Source organism: Parus major, chromosome 19 (assembly GCF_001522545.3).
Source record: "Parus major isolate Abel chromosome 19, Parus_major1.1, whole genome shotgun sequence".
NCBI lineage: Eukaryota > Metazoa > Chordata > Aves > Passeriformes > Paridae > Parus > Parus major.
This window is the reverse complement of record NC_031787.1, coordinates 5,704,884-5,723,826: the sequence shown is the minus strand read 5'-3', so window position 1 is coordinate 5,723,826 and position 18,943 is coordinate 5,704,884. Positions and strand designations below refer to the sequence as shown.

Below are 18,943 nucleotides of genomic sequence, written 5' to 3'. Positions count from 1 at the left end.
GGAGGGGGCGGCAGTCTGAGGGGTCCTGGGCGTGAGGGGATCGGTGGGGAGAGGCCGTTGGTCAGGTGGGCTCTTGTGAGAAGGGGGTTAGCCGGCTGTGAGGGCTTGTATGAGGAGGAACCTTTGGTGTGAGGAGGAGCTCTTGGGGAGGGCTCATTGGTGTGAGGAGAGAGTAACCAGCTGTGACGAGTTTTACCAGGAGGGGTTTTGGCATGAGGGGCGGTTTTAGGGGACAGGTGAGGGGTTGCTGAGGGACAGGAGAACAAGAGAGAGCTGGCATGTGGGGGTGCTGAGGGGAGTTTGGGAAAGAGGTTCTGTGGAAGCCCCATGTGGGACGCTGAGGGTGGAGAGGGGCCTGAGGGAGAAGATGGTGAGGGGCTGTTGCTGAGGCCATTTGAGCTCGGCCACGGTTTTGGGGGGCAGCAGGGCTGAGAAAAGGTGTGGGGGAATAGAAAGATGTGGGCCTCAGCAATGGGGTACGTGTGGCCTGGATATGGGTAGGGAGAAGAGGGGTAGGGGAGAGGCCTGGCATGGGTGGCAGGGGACCGTGGGTTTGGGGCAGGATGGCTGGAGGACATGGAGCCGAGTGGAGCTGCCTGTGGCCAGGAGCAGCTCAGTTACAGGCAGTGACAATCCCAGGAGGTGGTGGGTGACTGCTCTAGTGCAAGTGCCCTCACCAAATGGGTGTATTTCAGCCTGCCCTTGGCCAAGCTGAACCTAGGTTGTGGCCAGAAGAGGGGAAAAAAATCTTATGGGCTGAGCACATAGTCTCCTAAACTGTACTCTTGGCTCTCAGTGGTGGGGTGTTGAACTTGGTAGGCTGTTGAGCCTTTGTGTGCTTTGGTATCTCCATCTACGAAGCAGAGATAACAGTTAGATTCATGCAGGGATTAATTATCGCATCTTGTAGTAACGTGTTTGTTTATTTGTTTTTACTGTAGATTACAGCTGGAGGAATTCTAAACAGTCCACTTCTCCTTGTCATGGTGTTTGGGCGCATTGTGCTCGGGTCTGAACAGAGGAAATCACTGAGGTCAGTCTCCCTTGTGTTTATAGTTGCTTTCCCTTTCAGAAGCATGGGGACAAGGAATCATCAAAATAACAATTTGTACTGACATTCTGATAATAAATGAATAGAAACAGTTACATAAGACACAAAGTTTGTCAAAGGTGTTTGTAGGGGTGGCTTCCGCTTTTGACTTCAGAATTACACTGAAGGCACAGTGCACTCTGTTATAAATTACCTTGCAAATACTAAATTTTGAGATGTCCCCAGTATGAAATAATACAACTCTGTAAATCCAGTATTATTGCTGCTGCTGAAATAAAACAGATAAAACAAACTTTCTTATTTTCCACATAATCTAACAGATATTTTGTATCATAAGAAAGCTTTGTATCTAGCAGGTGTTGAGGTGATGCTGGATATGATTTAAGTAAACTTTGCATTTACCTTTAGACACGCAGAGCTACTGGGGAGTGTTTAACCTGGGATGGGGGACGCCTGGGGAATGTTACTGGCCATGACAATTGTGGACCACATCTAGAGTTTTGTGAACTTGTCCCAAAGTGGCCTGATACTTTGCTTTTTCAAATCCCAATAGGAAAAGTGAGACAAATGTGGATCACTTCAAACATATGTTGTTGTGGGTATTGGGAGAGGCAAACTAAAGGTTTATCTGATGATCTCAACCTTGAAGTTGGCAGCTATGACAGGAAACTTGGTTTCATTCATCTGCCAAAGATATTTGTAGTGTATCATTTGACAAGTTAAAAGGCATTTTTGTAATGACACAAAAATAAAACCATCCACTTTCTGAAACTACAGTTTCTGTCTTGTGAAATATGGGAGACACCCCTCTGGGGAAATTAAGGGCATATTTGAAAGGTAAGCATTTGTATTTTCAAATGCTGGAAGAACAGTATTTAATGTGAATCTGCTCAGCGTGGCCTATTGATATTAATTTGGTTTCGTACTTGTTTTGTCAAATTAGTGGGTATCATTTGCTTTTGGAGATAGGAGGACAAAATGGAGCAGTGAGAGAGAGTGATCCGCCCACAGGGTCAAAAGGTGGAATTGAGAATCAGGTTCTTCTGAATCTTGATCTTGTACTTCTTCCTGCAGACAAATTGCCTGTAAAGCTCATGAATTATGAGAGCTAGTGAGGTCCATGGAGCTAACCCAGCAAATGCCAGCAGAGAGTCTGGGCCTCAGCTCATAGTAGTACACACATGGAAGATAATGAGAGGTCTAGGTAAAAATCCTTAGTCTCTTGCAGAAAAATGTGAATAATGCTTTACCCTTAACTATCAAGTATTTTACTTGAAATGCTAGATCTGCATTTGATATGTATTCAGTGACTGCTTCAAAAATATACGGTGTATTCTGTGAACAGACTGTTTGGAAAAAGTTCACTGAAATTCTGAAGGAACAGCCAGTATGAAAATTATGTTTATTGTCGCCAGCTGAACTAAACAGCACATTTAGCTTTCCTAGTTCATCGCATTAGGCATGTTCTTGCTGCCTTCTCAAAAGACCATAGTAAGCATCTAGAAAGTTAGTTCAGCTTCATTTGCTAATTTTCTGATGCAAATTTAGTCCACTTAAAAAAGAACTAAACAGGTTTATATATGTCTACATCTGGGATTTGCACCAGTCCATCTGTCAAATAGCTATACCCAAAGTTAATTCTGTCTGAAGGAGGTGCCAGAACATCAATAAATAAATATTACAAATTGCCTAGCGGTTCAGCTAGACAGGCAGAACTGGTTTCAACACATTACTCCCAATGTGCTGCTGCAGAGCTGGTCCTGGAGTAGACCCATATGACATTGCAGTATGGACAGGAGCTTTAAGAGCATGCACCACCTCTCCATGATATTGTAGGAGCGGAAGTAGAGAACAATGCTAAGTCCAACGGAAACTGTGGCAAGAATTTATTCAAGGCACATTGTAATTGCTCGAGCTGGGAGTTTGGCCAGGACATTGGGGTTAACACCTCTGCTCCTTTAGAGGTGTCATAGTTTATTTTTTTTTAATGACTTTAAGTGATGAGAAACTTGGCTTTCTGTCTTAGCAGAATGACACCAGTTCAAGCAGTGTAAACTTCTTAGGGCAATATGAAGGCGCTGGTTCAGAACTAACTCAGAGCAGTGATGGGGCCTAGTACAGTAATCATTGCTTTATAAATACTTGCAGTAGATAAGAAAGATAAGAGTGTGATTAGGGCACAGTTCGAGGTGCTGTAATTACAGCCATGCCTTCCTCAGCCTTCAGTCCAAATGCTGCTTGAATCTGGCCATTTTTAAGCAAACAATTTTAAATTTTAGGAGAAATCGTAGAACTTGAAGCAGAGAAATTTGGTTAATAATTATATAGCAGTTGTGAACAGTAGTTACCAATGGGTTTTTTTGGGAAACTTGTCATCATACAAGCAGAATGTCATTTAGCCAATTTGATTCCTTCATGCCTGTTGCTATAGGACACAGAACGATTCACATGGACATGGTTCAATGTATGATAGGGGAAAAAGTACTTTTATTTTTCCGACTGTAGTATTTATATTCTCGACAATGACCAGGGATTGGATAGTTAGGTTACTACCTTCCCAATCACACTGTGCAAAACGTCCATCAAAAGATCTTTCTTAGAAAGAACGTATAAACATCTATGTTTATAGCTACTTTCCTGGGAATGTAGAAACTATGAAAACAAGATCAGAAGGTTCAATTTTCAGGGCGACACATGCCATTGAGATTTTTAGAAAGTGTTCATTGTGTGTATGACGTACCAATTTAGAAACTAACTTTCAGCTTGTTCTCTACTTGCAGAGAAGATAAGCACTTGTGTGTTTTAGTGAGTGACTAGTTGTGCAATGCACAAGTGAGGAATTGTTTTGATTTTACTAGCACATGAAACCTGCCATCATTCCTATAGTGCAGTTTGGGCCATTATTATGGGTTATGAGGTTATACAGGAAAAACATGTTCTAGAGAAAGGCTGGTCAAAATAAACGAGGTAGAGTCTTCCAGATTACAACAATCTGGTTTTGTATCAGTGATGTAAATGCTTGGGTACGTCCACTGGGACGAAGATACTGTATTTGACAGTGTCCCTCTGACAGTTTGTGTTGTAAGGACAAAAATGAAGCAATACTGACATTATTACGTAACTGCTTTTGTATTCTACTACGACAATTATAATACTTCACTCTTCTCTTACATCTTATTAGATGCTCCTTGCTGTGCACTTATGATTGTTCCATGAGTTGAGTGGTTTTAGCTATTAAGAAATGGGGAGATGGTGGCATAAGAAGAAGTACTTGCCAAGGTCATATGGGAAATGAGTGTCAGAGACATAAACAGAATCTCAGCCTTCTGACTTGTCCCACTCTGCCCTCTGGGAAACCAGACAAAAGTGGAAAAGTGGCTTGCAGTGTGACTCAACAGCCTTTCCTTCCTCAGCCACTGCCATGATGGGCAATTACAAATAAATGCCAGTAGGTCATTCCCACCTGACTCAAACAGGTTTCCAAGGGACTCTAGGCAGCTTGTCTTCTGCTAGTGAGGGCTCTTTGATGGGTTTTTGCAATAAATGTGCTTTGAAATATTTTCAGAAATTCAGAACTGTTTTTTTAGGCCATGACAACTGAGTACAGGAAGAGTCTGTTCAGGTATCTCAGATTCTTTCCCAACAGCAGGCCTGGAGGGGGTTTTACTCTGGCATTGGTTCAGAATACCTGCAGTGGGTATAAGGATCAGTATTATGGAGTCCTTGATCTTGAAGAGTGACTGATGGAAAGAAGCAGCTCAGGAAAGGCCTTGGCTTTGGTCCTTGGATGGATGGGTAGGAAGAAGCCTTTGGCAGAGAAGGGAGAAAGGTGACTAATAATGTGAAACTGGGAGGAAACTCATTTCAGTTATGCAATCTGCTGGCTTGCTTTCTCTGAGGGAAGACACCTTTTGTTAGTTGTTCCACTGGCACTTGCTGCCCATGCTGTCTTCTGAATAGAAATCTAAACCAATTATTTGTCTGCTTGACTTAGGAAGCTTAATTTAGCTTCGCAGCAATGAAAATACAACAGCATTTAATTTCTTTGTTCTTTGTCTGCAGGATTTCTTTTAGATTTACTTTGTCTCTTCCCGTCATTATTGGTTCTTTTTCCTGGCTGTCCAGTAGTTTAGCCAAGATGAGAAAAGTTTTTTTCTGCTGTCATGCGCTTATTCCCCATGTCTCACTTGTTCCGTGGCTTTCTGTGTCCTTTTTGCCATATTTCCAAAGCTTCCATGGAGAATTTTCCCGTGGTGGTTCAAGAAGTCGCTGTTGTCTGGCCTAATTGCTCTCCACAGGTTTTCCCTCACAGCTGAGTCAGCAGAAGAAAGTTTGTTCTGTGGCTGACCCTGCTGGGTTAGTGCAGGCTATCTCAGCTCAGACCCAGCCCTGACAGTGCTGTGACTACCCTGGCCTTTGTCCTAGACTGGCTGGTGTGGGGATGTGTATTTACACCAGCTGACCGTGGTACAGGGAGGTAGCCTCTGGAAGAGCAGTTTGCTGGAGAGGATGATTGGAACTGCTGGACAAGTGTTGGTGGAACTCTCCTGAGAACTCCTATATTCTGTTTAGCATGGTGGCTTTTCCAGTGATCTGCAATGCACAGCTCTGCTGTTGACCCTATCTGGATCTTGATATCCTGTTTTATAGACTTTATAGGTAAAACAACATTTTACATTGTTGTAAATGTGCTTCCAGGCACTGATTCTTATAATATGTAAAACAGTTGTGAAACTGTGGCCTTGCTCTTCAGCAATTCTGCAGTCACCTATCTCTGAGACACTGTATTTCACCCTTGAATAAGATTCTAGACCAGAAAATGAGTTAGGCTGCATACAGATTAATAAATGTGTTGCTAGTATCTCTGGCTACTGCAGCATGACTCACCCATCAGTGCTTGTCAGAGTCTGGCGTGACCTCATTGAAAGCTTCAACATCTCCTATGTGAAGGCAAGTTGTAATCCAGTGTGGGAATCCTAAATAGGTGGGAATGAAGTTCTGAGATTGTGATAATGCATACATCATAAACATCTCCCTGGAAATCAATTATGCCCTGGCCAGGAATATTCTTTCAGATTTCTGAGGATCTCTTGGTGCTAAGCCTGCCTATCCCTGCTTTTATTTAAAAAAAACACCTGTACTATTCAAGACAGCAACAGAAGTCAGTGCTGGTGGGAAAATTCAAGAGTCAATGGGACATATCAGGGAAGAGATGCTCTGTTATTTCCAAAGACAAGAAAGAGCTGATGGTTCCTTTTTATTTATCATAGCTTCTACAGAATTTTGTTCTTTATTTTTTTTCCTACGTCAGTAATGGGGCTTCTGGTACACAGATATCTGCTGCTACTTGAACTGAAAGTGAAATCCCTGGCTGTTAGTCTGGTTGCTGTTCTTAGAACCTGTGAATGTCTGCTCCTGTTTTGCTGTAGGTAATTTTTGTATGTGGCATGGTTTTCTGTGTCATCCTGGAAGTTTTGTCCATAAGTAGCAAGAGTTATGGTCTCTTGGTTTCTCAAAGCTACAGCTCCTCACTGGTTCCACAGACCTGCTTTGTCACGCAGTGTCAGTAACTTTGTAGAAGTCACTGCATCCTCTGCTGTGCTTGGGATGAACCCTGGCACCTGTCTGAATGTAGGTACGTCCCTCCTGCAGATCTGCTTTTCCTATCCGGACTTTGACCTGGTGAGTTTCTTCTCCTACCCTTTGCCTTAGGTAGATGGTAGTATGACTTCTGCATTTCTTAATACTGTTTTATCTTGAGTCTGGGAACATGGATCATTATTATTTTAGGGTGGGGAAAGAGGGCAAAAATCCTGTTCTGAGTAGATATATTTTACATTCTGGTCCTTCTTTAAGGAAGGTGTAGCAGGTCACAGAATCAAGGCATTTCCTTTGTAAGGGAAAAATAGGCAACCTTAGGCCTTTTTATCCATGATTCCTTACAGACAGAGATAAGACACGTACTTTTTTGTGAAACCATGGTGAAATAAGTTGATGAATCTGCCCATTTTCTAGTATTAAGCATTGTGCATGTGCACACAAAATACATCTAGTTCTAAAAAATAATGTCTCTAATGTTCTTTGTGCAGAGACCAGGGCCTGGATGATGTTTTGAGACTAGGCATACCTTTTCTGGATGATCTGATGGATCCACATTGTGATGCACTAGGATGTAAGAGATGGAAGCCCCATAGAAGTGCCATCCATGTTGCATTCATCTGTGGGGATGTTGGCTTAAATGATTGATCTAATATTTGAAGTCCTATTGCTTGCTTTACATCTTGATTTTTAGTATCTTTCTTTCACATAGTAAAGCATACCTGGGGTTCTAGTAAAATTCTGCTCCTGAATCAAGCTCAAACCTCATTGCTGCTCCCTGCCTTCAGCTGGAAATGGACAGACAGCATTTGTGACTGAATATCCTGAGTCACCGATTCCCAGCTGGCATGTGCACTGCAGTTCCATCTCTTCCTTTCCGACTGCTCTCCCTAGAGGAGATTGGGAACAACTGCAGTCGTCAGTTCCAGCGTGGTGTGTGTGCTTGCCGGGAACCACACAATTGGTGGATAACCCCTGTCTACGTCTATGGGGTGAGCTGCTTGTGATTTGTTACTGTATGCCTGGTGTTTCCACACCGGAAAATAGAACAGGTGTAGGAATATTAAAAAAAAAAAATCAGTTTCATTATATTTATTAGAAAAATATCTGCATTGTGGAGATGGTGATAGGATCTCTCCATTAAATAATCTGTTGAGACAAGTGATGATGCCAATAGTGCTCTCACAATAAGATTGTGTGATAATGGATGAAAACTAAGAATCTAGAGAAATTATGAAAGGTGAAGTGGTTACTCCCTGCACTGGCAAAGTTCTGCTACCAGGAGCATGGGTCCACCATGCAGGAATTGACTGATCTTCGTGCTGTGTTTGTTGTCCTATTTGTGCAGTGTCCCAAACAAAGGCTGCTTAAGCTCAGCAGGGAAATAGTGCAACATGTTACTATGTTGTTTCATCTGACCAAAATGTTTTCACTGTGTAAGGTTTGCTGCTAGTCTTGTGCATAGGTCTGGGGGAAGTTGAAACACAAAACACTTCATTGAGCTTTTTGATCCAACAGGTCTTGACATATTGCTGCTGGACACATCTCTGTGTCTGATCTGAACTGTGACAGTTCCATTCTGATCTGCTAAAATAACAGCATATTAAACAATACCATTCTGTCCATGCCATTTCAACCTATTGACTAAAAATCTCAATTCTTATTAAGCTAATTTTAATTTACATGTCATAAGATATTAGTTAACGGTCAGCTAATTTTCCTGGCACAAAGATTGCAAAGTGTGTAACACAGATTAGTGCTTATCTGGGACCAAATGAGTTAAACCAGCTCCTTCTGCTGAAATGCCCAGTGAAATTACAGTGATGCTCTGCATATCAAATCTGTTTGCAACAGGTCACCAGTGTTTGCCTGGGACAGTTCATCCTGTTAGCAGGCACTGATCCGGCTATGGAGGAGATATGTGGCTTGTGCTGATTCATGAAAGCAAGTGCAAGTTGCATCAGCAAAAAAAGGAGTGGCTCACCTTAGAAGCATTATGTAGGTATTAGTGTAAGAACTGTTAACAAACCAGCTTTAGAAGAAAGTTGGGGGAAAAAATACATGAGAGAGACTTGGAAGTCTGACTTGATGAAATTCTGATTCTTTTTGCTGCATCAGGGGCTTGTTCCAAATGAGGAAGGTGTGGAATTGTTAACATCACTGAGGTGTCTTGGGAAAACATGCACTGTAGCTGCAGACAGCAGTAATCCTAAAGCAAGTTTTCTAGGGAGGGTTGGATGACAGCTGTTCAAAAACTTTGATACAGTTTCTCTCTTTTTCCTTCTTTATATATCTGACTCATCTGTCCCTGTCTTAAACACATCCATTTCAGTTTGGGGTATTTTTTTCCCCCTCTCATTTACCTCATATCTTATATCCTTCAATATTCCTTTTGTATCTCTGGGCTTAATTCTATTAAATCCAGTTCCTTTGACTTTTACTTTGCCTGTGCTTTGCACCTGCTACAGAGCCCCAGCAAACTTGGCAGGCAACCCTAGGGCACTCCAGAGAAAACAACTGTCTAGACCAGGCACCTTCTGCCCAATGCCCTGGACTACCCCACAGCTCCCAGGCATTACTCTGTATTCAGAGCAATATGTTGTTATGCAAACGATTCCTTTCTGTTCTTCCTCTTACCTCCACAGAGTTACATGCACCTGACTTCTCAGCAGGCACTAGCCTAATGCTTATTGATCTTTTACAGAGGTCTGATTCAAAGGAAGATTGATAAAATCTTGTCTGGTGTTTTTGTGAACTCAATTGCACCTGCCTCCTCCTAAGGAATGAGGCAAATGGGAGTAAGGGAGCCCACAGAATAAACAGTACCTTCTGCAGAACTGGAGATAGTGCAAGCTGGAGGCCATCACTGCAAAGGCCTTACAGAACTTCTGGTAGCCAGCAGAATTCAGGAAGGTGTGTTACTCTTTTCTAAAAGGTCAGGAAATCAAATCTTGTTCTAAAGAGTCCTATGGCATGGGAAGGGCACAGAAGCTTTAATGCAAAGTTGTAAGCTGTGCCAGTTCCCAGTTTAAGCCCCTGTTGCCCTAGGCAATCATTGAGCCTGTCAGCATCCTGCAGCTTTCGTACAGAGATGTGACCAAAATAGCTCCACAACTTTACAATGGCTTAAAATAGCTTGCAGGTCAACTTTTTTCTCAAAGGTGGTGGTGACATCAGGGGGAGAGCACTCTTGCTTCCTGTTCAGTGCAAGTAGAATTGGGTAAACAAAGCGGGGATAGCAGCAGTTTAGCTGAACAGCCTTGAGGAAAGAGGTGATAAGGGATGGGAAAGGACTAGGGAGAGACAGGCTAAAGTGTGAAAGGCGTGGGCGGACCTGCTGCTGCTGGCCAAGTTAGTGTGCTTATACCCAGACAACTTCTCTCTTTGGGGTTTTGTTACCATGATGTTTGAGAGTTAACAGTCTGTTCCTGTCTCCTTGTGGCCCATGTCAGGATGTGTCACTGGATGGGCTGGCCAGCCAGTGCAGCATTTCTTGCTCCTCATTTCCAGACAGTGAACACAGCCCATGACATCACCTCTGGCCAGCAGCTAGGCCATGGCAATGTCAAGTGTGTTTTGCTGTGGCCACTCAACCAGAGAGCTGATCTTTTACAGTGCAATTTGCATGTCGAGAAATCTGGATGGCCCCCTTTAGTTTTAGGGGGATTTCAGTATTTGTTCTTGGGCCAAAAATAGGCTGTTTTTATGGGGTTGAACTATGTTTTTGTAGAGCATTACATTTTACCAAAGGAGCAAAGCTGCACACCATGATCCTCAGAGTTTTAGTCTCTGTTGTGTATACTAAGTCTGGCCATGGAGATGAGTCTCAGCCAACTCTGGAAGTGCCTGATTTGGAACGTTATGGGAATCTAATGTAGGTTATGTGAGGTTTGCCATGCCTGCAGCTCCTGTGCTGCTGAGGTAAGTGTACTGCAGCAGGCTGTGCTAGTGAGAATTTCCTTTGTGCTGCAGGTATCATGCCTGGTGCTTTCATAGCGCTGAAAGACAGGAAGGAGACAACAAAAATGTGAAAAATCGAGGCCAGGTCATTACTGTCAGATGAGGACAGAGTCCTGTAGCCAGTCAAATGTGACAGAATGCACTTGCTGATGCTGCTACCAGGAAGCTTGAGAGAAATGTGACTGAGCGATAGCAGTGCGCATGTGCCTTTGCAGGAAGGAGGCTGTGTGTGTGCTCTTGCAATGCTTTTCTCTGCCCAGCAACATTGTTGCTCCTTTTCCTGGTGTTCAGCATAAGCAGCTGTTCTGCATTTATGATCCAATCTATTCTTCATACGGGGCTATCTTCACACTGGGCCACCTTCACTGTCACCTGTCACTATAGAAGGACTGATAAGACCTCAGGTTTGCTTTGAGTAAGCACTATAAATAGGGCAAAAGCACTATAGTTACTGTTCTCTTAAACTAGTGTGAGTCTTATAGGACCAGGCCATGTCCCCACCTATTTAAAATGGCTCCTATTGCCTCACAAGAGGGAAACTTCAGCCAAATGCATCTCCATATTGACAAGTATATAGAGAATTATGCGCATGATCAGCTTGCTAAGAATTTCATTTGATGTGCAGCTGGAAGTCAGCTGCCAATAGAAAAGGGAGCTCTGCATCCCTACTTGTGTGCTTCATGTGCATTTAGATGCTACAGGCCACGTTAATTGCAGACTGCAGTTAGAACAGTTTATAGGTAAAATCAACTCAATACCATCACCATAACCATTTAGTACAGTCATTTCTGAGCACTGCAATTTCTTACCACAGCCTGCTCCTTCCCTTCAGTGAGAGCTGTGCCTTGGTCTGCCCTGCCCAGTTGTAAATGCAGCTCATGAGTCTCTGCTTCTTTGCAAATGAGCTGCCTAGGTAATGGGAGGAGAAAGGAGCACTGCAATCTGCCCATCCCCAGCTGGTCATAAAGGCTCCGTGCTCCCTTAGGCTTTCTGAAGTTATTTGCCACATGAATCGTGTGGGTATAAAACTTTGTGTTTCCTTAAATGCTCTGCCTTTTGCAACAGGTCATTTCCCAGTGGGGAAATCGGGCTGTTGTTGTGGTAGGCACTCAGCTTGTCATTTGGCTAAGATCCAGAGCCGATTAATTTGGGCACAACAGTATGCTAACACAGACAGAATGCTCCCTGACTGGCTCCAGTCGAGGTAACCCCAATCTCCCCGCTCTCCCCACCTCTGTCCGTGTGTCTCCCCGGCTCAGTGCGAGCACCGGTCCCTGTCCCTCTCTCTGCCTGCGCTGGCACGCCCACAGGGAAACAGCATTTGCACCCAGTGCTGCTTGGCCATGTCCTGATCAGTACCAACCCTCCCAAAGCAAACAGTGATTTGCCTGTCTGCACTGACTCAGCTGTGCTGAAGGCAGGAATCAGTAATAAATCCGGTAAAGTCCATAGGTAAAGAACAGCCTTCTATAGCAGATAGAAGATAGAAGGCATTTTAAAGGAACTTGACTCCATCCCAGGAAGTGCACTGAAGTGAGCAATGCTGCATTGGGCAAGAAAGCCTACCCAGGAGCCATTAATCTCTCAACATCTGTAGCCCTGCGGTTGTAAGCACTGGGGGTTGTCTTCCCCTGCCTGCAATTACTAGCTAACAACTGGGAATTCAAAGGAATCTGGGCTATCTTTAGGAAGCAAGTACCTTTGCCTTCTCTCAGGAAGCAAGGTCCTTCATTACAGCCTGTCATGGCAAGGGGCTTGCTGATAAGGAGGAAGGGCAGGAAACCTGCTGGGCTTTGCTTCTTTAGCAACTCTAAATATTTTCCATAGTCTTAGTACTCTGAGTCAGCATTTCTAGAGCCTTGACTTGTTTACAGCAGCAATCAGTGAGATGATATAAGGTAGGTGGGGTGTGGACATATGTTTGTGTCTAAAATGAGAAACCCTTTGCCCAGGCACAAGTGGAGAAGTTACTAACTGTATTTTCCATTTGTGACTAACAGGAAGCAAAGGACTGGAGATCCTAAACAGTAGCTGCAGTGGAGCCATTTCCAGGGTAAGGAGTTTCCTAGTGTGAGTAAGGGAATTGAACTTCACAAAGCTGTAAACATTGTATTGTCATTGTTCACTTGATACATATATATATATATAAGACTGCAGATATTTAGGATTACAAGTATAGTGGGATAAAGGTAACACTTCCTGTGTGAAATGGTATGGATTCATTTTGCATTGGCCTGGTCAGACAGGCTGTGGGGCAGGAATACCCCCCAGAAGTGTACAGGTAACAAATCAATCAGTGACGTTTCCATTCAGAACCCATACCTACACTGGAATAAGGAACATCAGCCATGGGATATCTTCTGTCACCATATGCAAGTTTTTCCCTATGCCTGACTGGTCAGCCTGGCTGGATATCATGGTAAAGGGAGATGACATCAAAACCAAGGTATTTTAGATCTGCAACCTCAGTTCTGCAAAGGTGTTTATTTTGAAAATTCTAGTTTCCATAGCGATGTAGTGCTGTTCTCTCTCATCTTTCTCCCATTAACCCAATCTTAGCAGCCATTAGATAAATTATCAGTGAGGCAAAACTTAGCATTTTTTAATCTTAAGTGATTTTATATGTGTTGGTTCCTTAGTGAATCAGAGGCATTTAGTCAAGGATTGACTCATCCTTTCCTGAGGCTGACATGAGGTCTATTGCAGTGAAAAGATGAAAATAAAGAGTGAATATTATTAATTGACTTGATGAATGAATTAGTAGGCTACTTTAGAGTGGGGGTCTTATGTCTAGAATTCTGGTTCAGTTATGTCTTTAGATTTTACTTGTGTTCCAGTATAGCTTCATCAGGACATCTGCTTTTGTTTCATACATGCAATAAATAAACTCTTTTGTAAGGGTTGATGTGTACTGCTGTTCCACTGCTTTTATCCACCCCAGAGGTGACTTTTGGACACAGTTCCCCTTCCCATTGTTAACAGAGCCAGTGCTTGTTGCTCATTCCTTCATTCTTCTTTTCAATATCTACAAAAAAATGCAGTTATGAAAATAAGGCAAGATCTTCTTCATTGGAATGTTTTGTTTGGTTGGTTGTTGTTGTTGTTGTTTTATTTTGTTTCCTGGTGCATCTGGCCTTTCCTGGTCAAGGAACTACAAGTTTTGCCAGAACAGTTATGCAGGTTGGAATGTAAAAATCCCAGACTTAACCCTGCAGCAATAATGGCATNAAAAAAAAAAAAAAAAAAGAACGTTAGAAGGTTTTTATTTTGCTCTTGGCTTTGAAACTAGTAGAATGAAGTGGCTCAATTTAAAAACAAAAACTTCTAAAAGAATACCTCCTAACCCAAAAAAACTTAAAAAAAAAAAAAAAAAAAAAAAAAAAAAAAAAGATTGGAGATGATTTATTCTGATGGTGTAGCTTGCCTTTTAAGGAGATGATTTAGTGAGTTCTTTTGCCTACATGAACTGTATCTCCACCTGGGGAGCTCTGCCAGAATAGCTGTTCCACAAACCCTTTGGTGTGAACAACAGCCTTTGTCCTGGAATTCAGTCCTCATGACTAGGTAAGCAGTGAAGTACAGAAACTGTGTGGGAGAACAAGAGTGGCACTGTGGACTAAATTCCAAGATAAGGAAGTAGGGCTAAATACAGGCAAGCGTTAGCCTTTGACTCCTGCAGTGTCCTCACTTAGAAACAAAAATACCTGAATTGTATAAAATAGAGCACAGATCCAGTAAGATGAGGATGCATGAACTCCTCTGAAATCTGGATGTTAACAGACATCTGCTGCACAGTGCCCATTACTTGCCCTGCCAGTTTTCCTCCCCAACTAGAGCCATCATTTGTCTCCTTTGTATTCAATCCAGCAGTTCTTCAGAGGAGATGGGTTTTTAAAAGTAAGTTCTTCACCCTGCTTTTGTTTGAGCTTCCCAGGCCTTGGATATCTGGCAGAAATAGCCTCTTAAATCCCAAGAGGTAGAAGCTCACTTGTGCTCCAAAGAATAGTAATCCTAACAAAATATCTATTTCAGATGTTAAATATTTACTTTTAGCTGAATTATGCCCATTCATTGAGAAAACTAATAATACTTTGCTCTCCAGAATGTAGCTTACCAGGGAATCGTGATATATATTTTATGCAAAACATTAAAAAGTGGTTGCTTATCTATTCATTTACCTTTTTTTTCCCTTCATGTTCCTGCATTCCTATGTTTTGAGATAAGGTGAACAAAAGTTCTCCAGCTGCTATCTCTAAGCTATGTATTCTGCAATACCTTCACTGTGTTCTCTCTGATTCATTCCCTCTGAGGTGAATGGTCCCAGTCTTTTTAAATTTCCTTCAGACAAGGGCTCTTCCCAATCCCTAATCTTGTAGTCAACCATCATTGCCCTGTGTCTCATAATGAAGCAGCAGTCACAGTAATAACTCAAACAATAATCCCTCCAGATCTGCTGTTCTGTCAGTGCTGGGCATTGTTAGGTTGGAGACCCTGAGTGCAAACACAAGCAGTGAAGTTCCCAAGTGCCAAATGCAGACATACCCAACACACATTTAAAAACTGATAATTAAAAAAATTAAATTCCCGTTTCAAAATAACTGCTTGGTGAAATGTGACTAGCAGCCTTGTGACTGTTGTGTTGTATAACAAGATAAAAAGTGCTTGGGATTTGTGGATTGAGTTCTTTTTCATTTGTCTTCCAGAGGTCAAAGTCTACTGCGAACAGTGACCGGTACAATTGCCCGTGTAAGTTAGGCTGGACTCCCTGTGCCTCAGGTTCTAGCAGGGGAGTTTGTGCAAGAACACCTTTGTAGGTGTTTGTGTGGATTTCTCTGTGGTCCCTGTGATGACCCTAGGAAGCAGGAGGAGATCCAGAATTGTCTGAAAGCCAGAATTCTTTGAAATCCCAGAGAAGTAATGATAAGAGATGTGGCTGAGGCCAACCTGCTAGGCTGCCTCCCATGCTGCTTCTTGCATGTGTCCAAGAAGCTGCCTCCAGTTTATACAATTGCACTCTAGTACTAAACAATTTTGCATGCAGATATGGGCAGTAGATGTTACTCATGCCTGTGTGAACACTTCAATATTTTTACAACAGGCATGATCCTTACATTGAGTCCTGTTAAACAATGGATGTACCCAACAGAAGTCCCACTTTGAAGGATGGTAACGCCATCCTTCTTTGGCCACTCAAGGGGATTGACTCACAAATATGAGCAAAATAAAATTAGATGGCTTAAGTGGCTGTAACTCCAGCTGTGTCCCTACTGCCCAATTCCCAGAAGGTCATCCCTGCAGCCAGGCTAGCTGTGAAAGGCAACTCCTGAGCTGCTGTAGTGACAGCCCATTCTTCAGGGTGTTATTTGTCTGGCTCCTCTGTGAAACAGTTTAGGAAACTTAACCAGAATAAAAATGTGCACTTTTCCATCTGAAGAATTGTTTTTTTTTTTAGTTTAATTTCTCAAATGGGCTCTGAGAAGCAGCAGTGTTGCTGTGAGGGCAGGGCAAAGAGAGATGACCTTCCCTTTTGGGAGCAGCCATTACGTCAGTTTTGCTGCCTCACAAAACTATGCCCTATGGTTATTTTTGGTGCTGGACTGCCTTAATTTTCTGGAGAGTGAATGAAGGATTAACATTGTGTGCTTATGACGTTTGGAAACTAAGCTTTTAGAAAAAAAAAAATCATAATTCATCATGTGGAAATGCTTAAATTGCTAGGGATGGGAAAGATGAGTGTCCGTGATATTCATTTCTACAATTCAGCTAAGGGTTAAATTCTTTTTTAATTTTTTGGGTTTTGCTGCTTTTTAAGACCTCTAACCTAATGCTTACTATCCAGCTGCCTCTAGAGAGAGAAGACTTTAAAGAGACCAGCTTTGTACCTATAAATAATGTACACAGCAGAGTACAAAAATGGAGTCAAGGAGAAGCTCCTCCTTACCTGAACCTAACTGCAGCAGCTTTGTGAGAATAGCTGTGGTCAGGCTGTGAGCAGCACTCGTACCCTGTCATCCATCTTGACTAAACTGCTTCTGAGAACTAATTCTGGGATTCCAACACTTGAATATCAACTGGTAAATCACAACTGCCTTGTACTGAAACATTAGATGCCAGCAGCCAAATGTGGCAAGGTTTGAACAGTGTGGTTATAATCCTATTTGGAACTAAAGGTCTGCTGGAGTGCTTTGTTAAGTTGGATGTGTTGGAATATGGAGGATTTCGCAAGTCTGAACCCCTGCTGTAAATGAAAACACTGTGGCAAAAAAATGTAAATAAATGCCACACATACTTTGTGTAAGAGCCCTTACCAAAATCTATAAATACGGTAATTTTGGTGTTTACCAATTTTGAGTTTTAAACAGGAGACAGACACTTGAAATATTACAATGCAAGCATTTTATTTTTTTCATGGATTAATTTTATAATTTGACTTTTAACTTACCTTAAAAGAGTTAATGGAAATTAAATGTAGTGTTTTAAAGAGGATTGCCTTTGAAAGGAAATAATTTGTTCTTGAAAAAATAACTACACTAGCTTCTCAGTTTAACTGCATTTTAATATGAACACAAAACTCATCCCAGGTTAGACTCTCCAGGAAAACTTTCTCATGATTACTGTAGCAGTTGATTCATTCCTTGCTGACTTAATTCTGCAGCTTTAAATGGCAGGTTCTCTGCAAAGCCATCCACTTCAAAGCTTCATAAAACAGAGCTTTGAATAAATTACTGAGTTAGAAATTATACTGGCTGTGCCCAGTTTTGTGCCTGGATGTGGGAATACTTGGCACTGGCTGTGGAATTCCAAGGAAAATTGCCTCTTTGCAGGCTTGCCAAAGAGCAGTAAGAAGGAAAACTGCTGCAGATGAGCAGACATGGAAATATCCAGTTTCCCTTCCCAGAGAACACATCCTGAAGAACTGTTGAATATTAATACACGTTATAACTGGTGCAACATTGGGCAAACACTGGGATTAACAGGAACTACTGCTTCTGGAGGGGATGTGTCCCAGTGTGGCCACAGAGCAGCCCTGCCTGCTGGAACTACTCTTACCTTTAAAATGCATCCCTGCAGATGCAATGTGGAATCAGTGGGAAGTAGGGAAGGCCTACCATGTGTGGACACATGTGTTGAGGGTATGAGATGCCTGTGCTTCATGTGCCAGGTGATGAGCCCCAGGCTGTATTATTTTGGGGGGGTTTTTTCTCTCTTTTGCAAGCTTTAGATAATATGATGGTGATAATATGACACTTCTAAGCAGTGACATAGTTGATTTGTCTTTCACAAAGAGCCCACCTTCCTCTGTATTTGGATTTCTGGTATGTGTGTGTGGAGATGATTTGTATATAATTGTTTGCTTTTTTCAGAGTCTTTTGAAGTTTAAATCTTCAAGCCTGCTCCCTATATTAAAAATAAATTCTTCCAAGCCACCAATAAAATGTCAGCTATGATTAAAGCCCAACTCTTCATTTTAAGACTTGTCCCTTAAGCACTGTGAGGTCACTCAATGAGTGAGCATTTGAAAGGACCAGGACCATTAATGTTTGGGTAAAGCCCAAAGTTCATCATTGCTTGCTTTAAATAGTTTCATCACATTTTAAATTGCTTTGCATTGTGCTGAAAGAAATGTAAACTGCAGGAATGATTTGGCAGATAACTTGTGATATTTCAGGCACCTAAAATCTTGAAAAAACCCTCTGTATTAATGTTGAAGTTGGTATTTCTGGTAAGGAAAAGCTTTATCTCCTGTCTAGTAAAAAGGAGGGTGAAGTGGGAAGCTGTGTTTGAGGCATAAACTTTCAACTGTGTTCTCTTAAAATAAAGCTTGGGAACTGTAAAATCTCCAGACAAGGGCTCTTGTGCAGTGCCAAAGTCTGGTAGGGCTTTTCTAGACACATGAACTTTATTAATTTTATTAAAATAGTGAAAAAGTAGAACAGAGCATTAAGCTGCAAGGGAAAGCCTTGAGAAGCAAGTCCATACTATTTTGAAGACTATCTGTGGAGCCCATTTATATTCTTTTGTGCACATTAATTGTAATAGTGTTTAATTACATGAACACATTTTATTTTGTCACTTTTCCTCCCTGTTTGCTGCAGTGCACGCTGTTAGGACTATTTGGAGCAATTAATCACACCAGAGCAGCAAATAACTTGGGGCACGACTCTGCCTTGGTCTCCAGCCTGTGTCAGTCGTGGGTCTCCCCATTCTCTCTGCCCTTTTCCTACATTCCTAATTAACTCCTGCCTCAGTTTCTCACTGATCCATACTAACCCAAAACCCTTTGTCTTAGTGCTGTCTGGAGAATTGGGCCTTGGTGTGGAGGAGGAATCCAGG

At 42.2% G+C, this 18,943-nt stretch overlaps 1 long non-coding RNA gene across 1 annotated transcript; it reads left to right on the top strand.

The window, feature by feature from the left end:
* The first annotated feature begins 41 nt into the window (after positions 1–41).
* On the top strand, positions 42–18,757 carry LOC107212955. The gene is made up of 3 exons (XR_001524598.3): positions 42–1,033; positions 12,610–12,662; positions 15,313–18,757. It is a non-coding gene; the product is annotated as an uncharacterized LOC107212955 (long non-coding RNA).
* Positions 18,758–18,943: the final 186 nt, after the last annotated feature.